We start from the raw sequence: 12,388 nt of genomic DNA, 5'->3' as shown, positions 1-12,388 counted from the left end.
CATTCTGGTAAGAATGAAATATATATGCACAAGCTATGAAATAAAAATTGTGTGATACTGGTAATTCTGCATGAGTTAAAATGCTCTTATACTTGCATTTACAACTGCAATTTCACAATATAACAATGAGCAGTAAAACCCATACTATTACTTTAAAATTTTAATTTCATTTATTCAGTATGATTTTATATAGCAAATAAAAAATACCCTGGGCAAGTTGAGCGACACAATGTAATAAAGGGAACAGTTTTATATTTTGATAATTTTAATAGCAACTTCTTTCCTGGCTTTTGCACAACAGGCTCTGTAGTTCATTTTTCACTGGGCCACATAACTTATGTAACCAGCCATGTGTGATAGGTTGGAAAACAAGTGCAATACAATCCTGGATATTTTTCTTTCTCTGCATTACAGATGAAAAAAAAAAAATAGGAGCTTTATTATGTATAAAAGAAGGTGGTCGTAAAGTCCAGATCCAAACGATCTGTGTTTGGATCATAATTCTGACCTTAGGTCATCCTGGGAAGGTTACTGAGCCTTAGTTTCCTCAGGGATAAATGGGAATAATAATAGTAGAAAATATTAAAGGACAGTATATAAAGTTTCTGGCAGGGTGCCTCACCTTGTATAAGAACCCAATAAAGTAATAGCTTAATTAAGTAAGTAGTAATTAGTAGTAATTGTCATTAGATTCTCATATACATAAGATTCATTTGGCTATACAACCTGCCACAAGGTTACCTTTTTAAATCATTATCAAGATTTCAAGAGCCAGACAATTATTACAGAAAAAATGACCCAAAAAAAGTCTAAGAGCAAATATTAACTAGATCAAACATTCCTGAAAGTTGAACTTCTGCCTAAAGTTTATTTTAAATTCTTCAAAAATCATTAGCAACCTTAAGTTCAAATATTCTCCAAATGATAAATTGTAAACAAAAACTATTCAAGCAAGACAACGTTATATTTCTCCATTGAACAATTTGAAAATGATTTACTGATCTTTACAGAGGATTGAATTTTTGGAGAGAATGTTAAAAGCAAATCTTTATACTCAGGGACATGATGTCTAGGACTCATATTTTCATTCTAAATGTTTTATCTGAGGACACTCATAACAGAAACTTTGCAGAGAAAACCTTATTAAATCTAAATTCAAATATGAATAAGCTGTGTAAAATTACCTAAGTAACTCAATTAATCATTATATACATGTATGTACGTTAATTGTCAAAACTATCAGCTGGGTTCTGAGTAATTCTTTCTTTGTGGAGATCGCTGGCTTTGAAATTGTAAATCATGAACATCAGTGATTCAGGAAATCATTTTAGTAGGTCATGACCAGGAATCGTCTATTTAAAATTAAATAGAATAAAAATATCACTCTGCATCACTTATATTAAGGATTGGTATTGTTTTATGAATTTTGTTTCAGATATTGATATACACATTATGTTTATATATAGGTAAAAATGCACATATATTCTGGGTCATAATGAAAAACCATTTTGTAGTTCATAAAATTTGAAATGATTCTAGAATTTCAGCATAGGTAAATACATGAAAGAAGAAATCTGCCTGAATTCTACATTTGCACATTTTCAATAGAACCGTGGGAAGAAAATACATTTTTTATAAGTCCATCTTTAACACAGAATTTGGAAACAGACAACAATATAGAGCGATGTTTATGTTTTTTGGTTTCAGCTTTCCCAAATATATACTCCTAGTAATAGTATGTGCTATTTTACCTAAGCTTGTGGCTAGTTCACATATATTGTGGCATCAAAAGACATTCTCTAGGAAATTCGATCTTTGTTTTTTTAGAAGGAAAGACATATGTATAAGAAAAAGACACCAATCATTTCAGGAATGGAGATGTCAGGATCATCAATTGGAACTAATATTTTTCTCTACATCTTGATCTTATTTTATTTTCTATCTTTATCACAGTAGTTTGTTTCTCTGTAGTACATTGGGCCAACAATGACTCACAAGGGAAGCATAACAATTGATGGGTGAAAAAAGTCTGGTTACTTTCAAAATAAAGAACATTAAAATTTATTGAACATTACCCACATACTTCAGAGGCTTAATTACTGCCTTTTGTGTGAAGACTTACTAGAAACTGTCGCCTATTTTCCTTGAAGATGTTGCTATCACATAAGGGGGGAAGTGCAGAGAGAGGGAAAGTAATGAGAGAAGACAAATGAGTGTATTTGTTAGTCCTGCAAAGTCCTGGACAAACGTTTGGAAACTCATTTCTGGTGATAGAAATCGTAATAAAATATAGAGAGGTAACTTTGACACTACTTCATACATAAATATTTTTTAAACCCAGTTTACTGTTTATCTGATGTTGGATGAGGTATTTGACCTCTCTGTATCTCAGTTTTCCCAGGTGTAAAACAAGGAAAATAAAAAATATATATCCACAGGATTGTTGAAAAGATTATATGAGATGATGCATATAAAATGCTAAGCACATTCTAGTTTCCAAGAAATGCTCTGCAATGCCTGTATTTGGGGACCAATGTTCACTGAAATGGCAAATGATTTTTATGAGGAAACACAGTTGAATGAGCTGTGTGTATTTTTAGAAGCATGATTCTGGCAATTCAAACTGAGATAAGTCATCAAATGGCTACATATAGGTAGTGAAACCAGCAATCCAGCAAACCCACAAAGCTCTTAGAAAAATAGCTGGGACGTTTCCAGAGGGCATAATCTATCACTGAGCACTTTTATATTTCTGTTGAAACTGATCTATTTTGGCATCATTCCCAATTCAACCTTAAAATGTGATGAGTTTTAACCTGGATGAAAAGTAGTCTTATTGTTCTTGAGTGTATAAATGATTCAAGAATATTTGAACATTTTATCACTTACTTCCTTAAATGCATCACACTTCTTTAATAAAAATTCTAAGCCAATAGATGGATGGTGAATTTTTTGGTCTATTCTATAATCTTTTTACCCTTCAGTGAAAGATTATTTAAGAGCTAGAGGATTACAAAGGCATCACCAAATGCTTCTTTTCCTAAATACAGAGGAATAGTTCAGAGGAGCCAGGATTAGTATCTGGAAATATTCTTGCTGCATTTCCACTGTGTTTACTCAGAGATATAACATGCAAACAAGGGTATTATTTAAAGTATGAAAAATAATTACAGAAGTGACTTATGAGAAATTAATTTATCTTGCAACACCACACATGACATTCAATCTAATGGTACCATTAAACAGGTAATTTTTAATATTGCTAGTACCTGGAATTTGGTTCAAAGTTAAGCATTAATGAGGATTTAAGAAAAATTATGGCCTGCTGTTATGTAAAAATTAAAATACAATCACAACAACCACATCTGTAATAGCAATAACAACAGTCACCATTATTTATGGACACTTAGTGTCAGTCAATTTGCTAAGCACCTGACATGCATTATGTCATTTTTCACCCAACAGGTCAGGATGTCAGATAATAGTAGGATGTGGAAATGAAAGCAGAAACCTAAGTAACTTGCCAAAGGTCACAAAGGTAATTGGCTGTTCCAGGATTTAAAAGCAAGCTGTTTGGATTCCAAAACACAAATCTGTACCACAATTTCATAAAGTCTATTAATAAAAAAATTGATTTGAATCTATAAAATAGTGCCCTCACAAAATATCCCACTATAACTTCTTAAAAACAAAATAAAAATTTCTATGAAATTATTTGTAATTTTATGTGATGATGGATGTTAACTAGTCCTCTTGTGGTGATCATTTCATTATACATATGTATGTGTGTATATATATAGATGGGGGACAGGTATAGATATAGAAATATCAAATCATTATTTTATATATCTCAAACTAATATATCAGTTAAATAGCAATAAAAATAAATAGGTAACTAGGGGAAGTTACATTAAAAGTTCATTTAAAAAAAGTTACTGAACTAACATCCTAACTCAAATATCCTTAGTCTTCTAGAAAGGATTTCCATTTGCATAGCAAAAAGTTGTTCTATGCCAAGTATGTAAGATAGGTCCACTTAAGGGAAGTTAAAAAGAAAGGCTGATAAAATGATGAAAGCTGTTCCCATTCAGATTACCAATTATTTTTTTTCTTTCCTCGATATCCATAAATTCAGGTTTAATGGTTCTGAAAGCACTAAGAAGTTGAACCTTGGGAGTCAGAAGTCAAATTAATGTTTGACTTAATTAATGTTGGGGAGTCATAAGTCAAATTAATATGTGTAAGACACTAACACTGACATCACACTGCAGAAATGGAGAACAGAAAGGCATTCATGTGAGATAGCCCAGATGGTGCTGCAGACTCTCTTTTAGATTACGAAGGAAGCTGAGCAACAAATAAAGCTAACATCAATATTTTCTAAAGGAAGGTATGTGACCAGTCTCTTATATGAACTCTATACCTTCTATAATTCCTATTAGTGTTTGATTTTTTTCATGTCTCGTAGAAAGGCTCTATTGTGCTTAGTGTGCTCTATTTGAGGAAACAAAAAAGATCTTATCTGTCACATGTGTATTTACTTTTTAAAAACCTCATCTAAAAACCTATAAAATGAAATGCTCCAAAATCAGAAGTGTTAATCTTGACACTCAGAAAGAAACTGGTCACTACAAATACTGCTAGCCTCCGCCTCCACCTCATATACAATAGTAGAAAGTTTAGGTGACTGTTTGGCTATCCAGAATAAAAGCTACAATACCCAGAGTCCTTTGCATTTAAGTGTGGCATGTGACCAATTATATGTCAAAGGGATAGGATGTGTGTGAATTCTTTCTTTCGGACCTAAGAGGTTATTTATTTATTGTCAAATAAACATTAACAAATTTTAAAAACTGACACTTAGAAAAAGAAAAAAAAAACTACCAAGGAGGGATAGGTATGCTCTCCTCTTTGTCACTTCCTCCTTCCCACAGGTAGGAATATGAAGGTGGTGGTTATATATCCTTGATCATGGGGATGAAAAAAGCATCCAAGGGCATGCCAAAGCTACCAGGGAGGGCAAAACAACCATGGTCCCTGAATAAGCAAAGAACTCTCCCACAAAGCCTGGACCACACACATTCAGTGAGAAATAAATGTCTTTCTTAGATAATTTATCATTAAGTTGTGTCCTCATTACTTTCACAAATCCTACAGCCTACTTAATACACTAGCATGATCTAAACTGCTAGGAGCTGAGACCATTGTAAAGATATATGCATTTGTAAGAGTTAATATCTGCCTGTCTGAAAATATACCCCCTCTCTCTAAAACATGCTCTCAAAGAAGGTTCCAGCTCATTTAGCTTCATTATTTTTCAAGTCTTATACCTTTATTTTTCCAGCTTTATCAATATATAATTGACATAAAACCTTGTGTAAGCTAAACATGTGCAACTTATTGATTTAAGACATTAATATATAGCAAAATGAGCACTACTATAGTTTTAGCTAATACCTCTATCATGTCATGTGATTGCCATTTCTTTTTTAAGTTCTTTTAAGAACTACTCAATTAGCAACACTCAGATATATATCACATTATATACCTTCACATTTTCCAGTCTTTAAAGGTAGCAACATTGACCCATGAATAATGCAAAAACTGACTTTAAATATATACTGAATTAAATTGTTTGGGGTAATTTTAATTTATCATTAAAACTAATTTCTCCTTCCAATTTATGGTCTCATATGAAATATGGTGTCATCAAAGATCTTATGCTGAAATAAGTATTGTGGCACAAAATATTCATAATTTAAATTATGCACGTCTTCCCAAATTCCCTTGGATAATTTGTCTGTGCATATATGTTTATTGTTTATTTACTTCTCTTTCCCCAATTTGTGTAAAACTATTCTTTCATATAATTAGGCATTCAATTACTTTCCAGGTTATGCTGCTCTTTAGTTCTTTTATTTCCTCGTTCTTTGGCCTCTTCCTGAGAAATTCTGTCTTGACTATCATTTATAAAATATAAAAGAAAAAAATCCATGACAAATTTTCCCAAACCAATAGAAATTTAGAAAAAATAGTTTGTATAAAGAAAAACTACTTAACATAAAAGATCTTTTCCTTCTAAAAATTTATAGTTTGGGCTTCCCCGTTGGTGCAGCGGTTGAGCGCTGGGTTGTGAAGCTGCCTACAGCCTCTGCAGCGCCGGTTCGAACCCCGGCAGCTCCCTGGCCACTGGAGGAGGGTCCCACATGGCGTGCAGACCTCTCCTGCCGCCCGCTGCTCCCCTCAGCAGTGTACTTCGGTCCTTCTGCCTGCTCTGCTCCCCGCTCTGGCTCTGGTGAATTCTCTCACCCTCCCGTGCTTCTGACTGTACCCCAGTGCTTGTATAAATAAATAAATATTTTAAAAAATAATATAAAAATAAAAATTTACAGTTTGTAATAGTTGTTGATAAATATCAATAAAGTATGTAAAACAATTTTCTCATAAATTCATTGGCTAATATATGACGGGTGTTCATTTGAGTGATTTCTGTGATTCACATACTTTAGCTCATATAATTGTCAGAACCTCTCTAAAAGTGTGCCCATTTTCCAGATGGGAAATTGAGGTTATACCTATGAGGCACAGCAGGATAAACTAAACTTCCCAGAAAACCTATATGCTTTCTTGTTACTCTGAAGGACTGAAGAAATATTATGAGAGCCATAGATTCTAGAGAAGAAAGATGAACAGAATAATTCTGTAATGTTTTCGGTATGTTTCAATAATTTTAGGAGTAATTATTTGGTAAGAATTCATACAAATTAGGAATTAACAGTCACAAGTTCTCTAAATTTGACTTTAAAATAAGACAATAACAAAATGTCTACGAAGAACATATTTATTTCTAATAACATTTTCCTGACCACTTGGTGTAACAATTGCATATACTTTAACATAAGCCAAACATAAATATACTAAGTCTTACTTATTTTAATCAGTCTTTCATAAATACTAAAACAAATATGACTTTGTAGATGATACTTTTAAATGAAAAAGAATTCATAAGGTATTGATTTTGGCAATTTTTTTTTTTTACTTACTGAAATTCACATATACATATATATTTAGGAGCTCAGTATTATCTGAATTCAGATATCCTTCCACTTATATAATACCCCCCCCCAAATGATCTTAATCTCCAGAGTTTGCTATAACACATACAAACACTCAACAGTGAGCTATACCGGACAACAGATTAGGTACTTCGAATGGACATTTAAAAATTCTTGTTTTCTCTCACAAATCATCACTTACAGTGTTCTTAGCTATTTATTCTACAAGGCTATTTATCTACAACGCTTAGCTATTTATTCTAAACTTGCAGTTATCTCATTAGACTGCCCTCAATATGCTACATGGGCACTAATCCTAGCCTCCTCATTTCATAGTTCAATTCTTCCCATTGTATAATCCAAGAGCTCTTAAACTCTAAAACTGCCTGTAAAGAGCCAGAGAGTGTCTTTAGTATGGAAGACCATTGCAGGCCAGTCACACCTTCTCAGATCTGCCATTGTAGATTGCTGCACAAAAGCAGCTGTAACATAGGAGAACAGCATGAATGAGTTCCAATAAAACCACCACCAACAACAAAAAAGGCGGCAACAGACTGACATTCAGGCTACAGTTTGCCAGTCTCTGGACAACTCATTCCCTTCCCATATTAATTTCATTCCTTTCACAGACTCAAGAACTCCCCACTGCATTCATCTCTTCTCTCCCCAGGCTGCCTCCAGTAGGTCACTTTTCCAGTTTACCATGTGTCCCAACTAGCCTCTTCCCCTGCGGCCCCACTGGCATCTCTATAAATAACAGTATCTTAAAGGCACAGTGGTGTGCAGATCACCCCTGGGGAGCTGCAAGTTTGTCTCTTTGTGGAGTAAGATGAACCTGAGTTCAAATTCCAGCAGTTATGGAATTTATCAGCAGTGTGTGCTTGACAAAGTTACGAATTTCAGACGTCAAATAAACACCAGAAAGTGGATATGACAGTAACTTAGAGAGTGCTTGTAAGATTCTCATATACACAGAATTATTATTAATATTCAGCATCACCACATCACATTCAATTAGTATAAAATCATTTCCACTGCTCACTGTTCTTATTTAGTGCCATGTGGAATACAGAAGAACGAACATCAACAAAGGGACTGGGGTTATATTTAGAGTCCAGATTAAAAAAAAAAAAGATTCAAAAAATTAGCACACTTTTGTTGAGCCAGTACCCTTCCCCCTCACTGCCTTCAGGCACATGGGCTGCTTAGGATTATAACATCAACTTTCACATATACCACGAGACTCTGGGTTTCCTCTTTTATTTTTCTAACGTGTGTGATTCCTTTCCCTGTTTCTAATAGGGTGGTGTAGTATATCCTTCACTAAAACAGTTACAGCAGAATAAAATTAAGCTCCATGAATACAGAGTTTTATTGTGTTCACTATACAGTGTCTGACCCATTGGAGAATACAGTATTTGTGGAATCAAATAGTGAATTTCCAGTACATGCCAGGGAACGATTTTCCATCTTTATATTAATATTAGAATATTGATTTGTATAATCCCTGTAAATTTTCTACAAAATTACTACTCAATCTATAAAAATGCATTATTTTGGTATATTTGCTACTGAAGTGGGCAGAGAAGGAGAGGGCGGAGTGAGGAGCAGAAAGGGGAGGGTGCTCAATGGACCGTGGTGGAGGATGATGGGTGTCTTGAGGGTGGGTGTCACGTAGTAACATCTGAAGGGGGACAGCCTATACATCTGCATATTCAGTTTTGCAAACCAATGTTACCTCAATAGAAAGATTACAAAAATAAACCAAAAAAACCTATGAAAAAGGTATATAAATATACATACACATGTATAATAAATGGAAAATCTTCATTAGTGAAAAAGGTATGATTTATATATTGGCCTTATTCTATATTACACTAGGAAGAAAAATGGAATTATTGCCATATGCACAAATTAAAATAATGAATTAAACCTTTATTTGAAAGGCAAAAACCTTAGCTTGAAGATGAATTAAAACACATGCATAACAGCAGAAAAGGAAGGCCAAATTTGTGCTTATTCTGGGGAATCTATAACTCAGGAAAAGGAAATTCATTTAAACTAGAAGAGAAGCAGTTATAAGTATGTCTAGAATCTCCTGATTTAAGAAATGCTGGGATGCAGCTCAATCTGACCTATAAAACTTTCCAGATAATCAAATTGTGCCTAGGCCTGAAGGCACACACATGACATTTGTTTAAAAGGACGTGATGGCCTTGGAGGCTTCGTATGCAGTGTCATTAACACAGGTTGCTCCTTTTACCTAGACAACATTGCTTCTTTCTCCCACTGTCCCAGAAGAACCATAAACTGCCAATTATCATGGGAGCAGTTTATCAGAGTATGGATTATCTGGAGCTCTTATTTCTCTTCCATTTGGCCTTTTCACAGCTCATTAGCACCTCAACAAGAAAGTTAAAGCTAAGGAAGGGAAGACTGCTGAAATACAAAATAATTAAATTTCCTCCTTGTCAGCAGTATATGCAGCAAAGCATTTAGAAATGCTAGAAAAATTAGCCAAAGCAGGGTTTCCAAAGATATTTAATATATAAAATGGCAATTTGCCTTGACTGACTTTTCCCCACTATACTGTCTAAATATTGACTGAATTGATTGGAGGCTTTGGCATCCTGCAGGACTCAAAGTACCTTGTTTTTAGCATCTAATAGGCCACCTTTAGCTACTGCCAGTGAGCAGTCATAACACTCATTGCCAATATACTGATATTTTCAATGTGAACACAAAAAACAGAAAATCAGCTTTTCAGAAGATTTATAACAATTAAATATCAATAGTTTCTTAGGGAGAAAAGACTATCACATGTGAATAGAATGAACCAGAGAGCTTTTAACTCAGTTTAAGACTTGCCTGTGCATTTGGCTGTCCACTAGGGAAAGAAAATCACTTGAGATAGAGCACAGTTAGAATTTGTGGCTAAGTTTGCCTGTAATGATGGAATCTAACAGCTTTATAAGAAATAATTTTTTGCATATAGCACAAATTTTCTCAAAGGACAGCTATCAATTATTTCTAACAATGTAAATATCAACAAAAAAAAATCCAAGGTAAATTAATAAGGGAATCTGATGTATTGTTTACAAAATGTTATGAAGTACAGGTTTCCCCAAGTCACTTTGGCATGTGGATTATTTCAAGCTAAAGTCAATTAAAGCCCTGTAGGTCCACAAGAATCTCTTGCCACTTCCTTAACTACCTAGCAGAATGAAAAGTGGAATATCAACCAGAAATTGAGTTTTTATCAGAAACAAGCTTTCCATCAGAGAAACACACAGACATGGACACACATACACACACACAGACACGCACGCACGGGCACGCATACATGCATGGCAGGGGAAAGTTAGTTATAGGACATCTGGTCTCTGCTATATGAGCCATCCTGTTCTCATCATGATACCCCCTCCCAACCTCTTTTCTTGAAGCTCTAGGTCACGAACCTATTCCTTAAATTAAGGATGTATACCTTAATTTTTCCTCGACTGGCTCTACAATCCATATCCATGTGAGTTCTCTGTATGTATATATATATAACTAAATTTGTTCTTTTCTCCTACTAATCTGTCTGATATAATTTGATTGCTCAACCAGCCCAAAGAGAATCCAGAAGTGGTACAGGAAATTTCCACTCTGCTCCTACAGTTATATAAAATAGGAAATGGCACAGAGGAAATAAATCCGTAACATATGTTATACACCTATAAGGGTTATCACAGTGATGTCTATAATGACATATTTACATCTTTAGAAATAAAATACATAGAAAAGATTAAAAGAACTTTCTATTTATCACGTTCAACTTCTTAAAACTGAGCCTCTAATTTAATTGAGCCTTCTTTATTGAATTTCACTATTTAAGGACCAGTAAACTATGGGTTTAACAAAATATAAAAGTGTTGAATAATACAGACCTTAATAAAACTCAATGTGTACCATTGCATAACCAAATGAACACAGGTGTGCATGAGACAATGGGTTGAATTCTAAGTCACAAATAAAGTACCGAAAAAGGTATCTTAAATCTAAGTTCAACAGATTTACACATCTGAGATTTACATAATGGCATAATACAATGTTACCTCAATTCAAAAATAAGTAAAAATTAAAAATAAAATCAACAAATTTAAAAATCAAAGTGTTTTCCTTTTGCAAAAATTATCAGATCAAGCTAAGATGAGTTTTGTTGCTACTGAGAAAAGGGTTTTTTCCGAAAGTTTATCCAAAATGAATACAGACATGCATTTTCATGAATGGAACAAAAAGAGCTTAATTATAATAAAATACTTCAATCATAATCGAGAAACTATAAATACACATACATACACTCATATATGTATATTCTTGTTTGGGGAAGAAATGAGGAACTCTGAAAATAAAGTCTCTTTTATGATCCACTCATCTATTATCCATCTGTACTTAAACATGGAAATTTCAAGGTTACACTCATTAACATTTATTTTTTAATAGGTATGTAAGTTATTTATAATCAAGTGGTAAACCTTTCTTTGGCCTATCTAGGGGTGACCTAACTAATAATACCGAAAACTTCCAATAGACAATATGACATGAAGTTGTTGTAATTACAGTTTTTCCAGATATATATAGGAATATTAGCAGAATAGATCCTATGTTGCCAATACATCAACAAATATTTACTGAGCCATACCATGGCAGAACTCAAGGACTCTGAAATCTGGATCATTAGCAGTCCTTCCTATTAGAGTAAGTGGCAACTCCATGCTTTCAGTCTCCACAGCTAAATATCACTTTCATTGCAACCATCTAGTCTGGATTACTGAAATAGCCTTTTTTTTTTATTTTATACACTTTTTCCATCATTTTTTATTTTCACACAATGTATGCATTTTCATCTTGGTTATAGTCCCCGTACAATTCCCACCCCAATTGTTTTGATCCTACTCCCTCCTCTCCCCCCCCCACCCAGTAGTGTGTCTCTGGTTTATAGTTGCTTGTTGATTTTGATTTTTACTTTATTATAATTAGGTTTTTTCCTGGTCCCTTATTTAGGTTTTCTAAATTCCTGCTATGAGTGAGACCATCTGGTACTTTTCTTTTTCTTTCTGGCTATTTCCCTGAGCATGATCCTTTCCAGCTCCATCCATGTTGCTGCAAACTGCATGAGTTTATCTTTTTTGATTGCTGAGTAATATTCCATTCTGCATATGTACCACATCTTCTTGATCCAGTCATCTATCTTTGGGCATTTGAGTTGTTTCCACAGCTCAGCTATTGTAAATATAGTGTTGCTATAAACATAGGGTGCAGGTGTCCTTTTGAATTAATGTTTCTGTGTC

General features: G+C 33.9%; 1 protein-coding gene and 1 long non-coding RNA gene across 2 annotated transcripts in view; one reads left to right on the top strand and one right to left on the bottom strand.

The window, feature by feature from the left end:
- The window catches only part of LOC129145887 (uncharacterized), a 46,826-nt gene extending 43,309 nt beyond the window's left edge, over window positions 1-3,517 (top strand). The window contains exon 4 of the long non-coding RNA XR_008552023.1: window positions 3,466-3,517. This is a non-coding gene — a long non-coding RNA (uncharacterized LOC129145887). The remainder of the gene's footprint in view (window positions 1-3,465) is intronic.
- Window positions 1-12,388, bottom strand: part of DMD (dystrophin) — a 1,988,221-nt gene that overhangs the window by 1,421,640 nt on the left and 554,193 nt on the right.

The sequence above is a fragment of the Talpa occidentalis genome, unplaced genomic scaffold, assembly GCF_014898055.3.
Source record: "Talpa occidentalis isolate TD23 unplaced genomic scaffold, MPIMG_talOcc4v2.1 talOcc4.15, whole genome shotgun sequence".
Lineage (NCBI taxonomy): Eukaryota > Metazoa > Chordata > Mammalia > Eulipotyphla > Talpidae > Talpa > Talpa occidentalis.
This window is presented reverse-complemented; position numbering and strand designations above follow the sequence as displayed.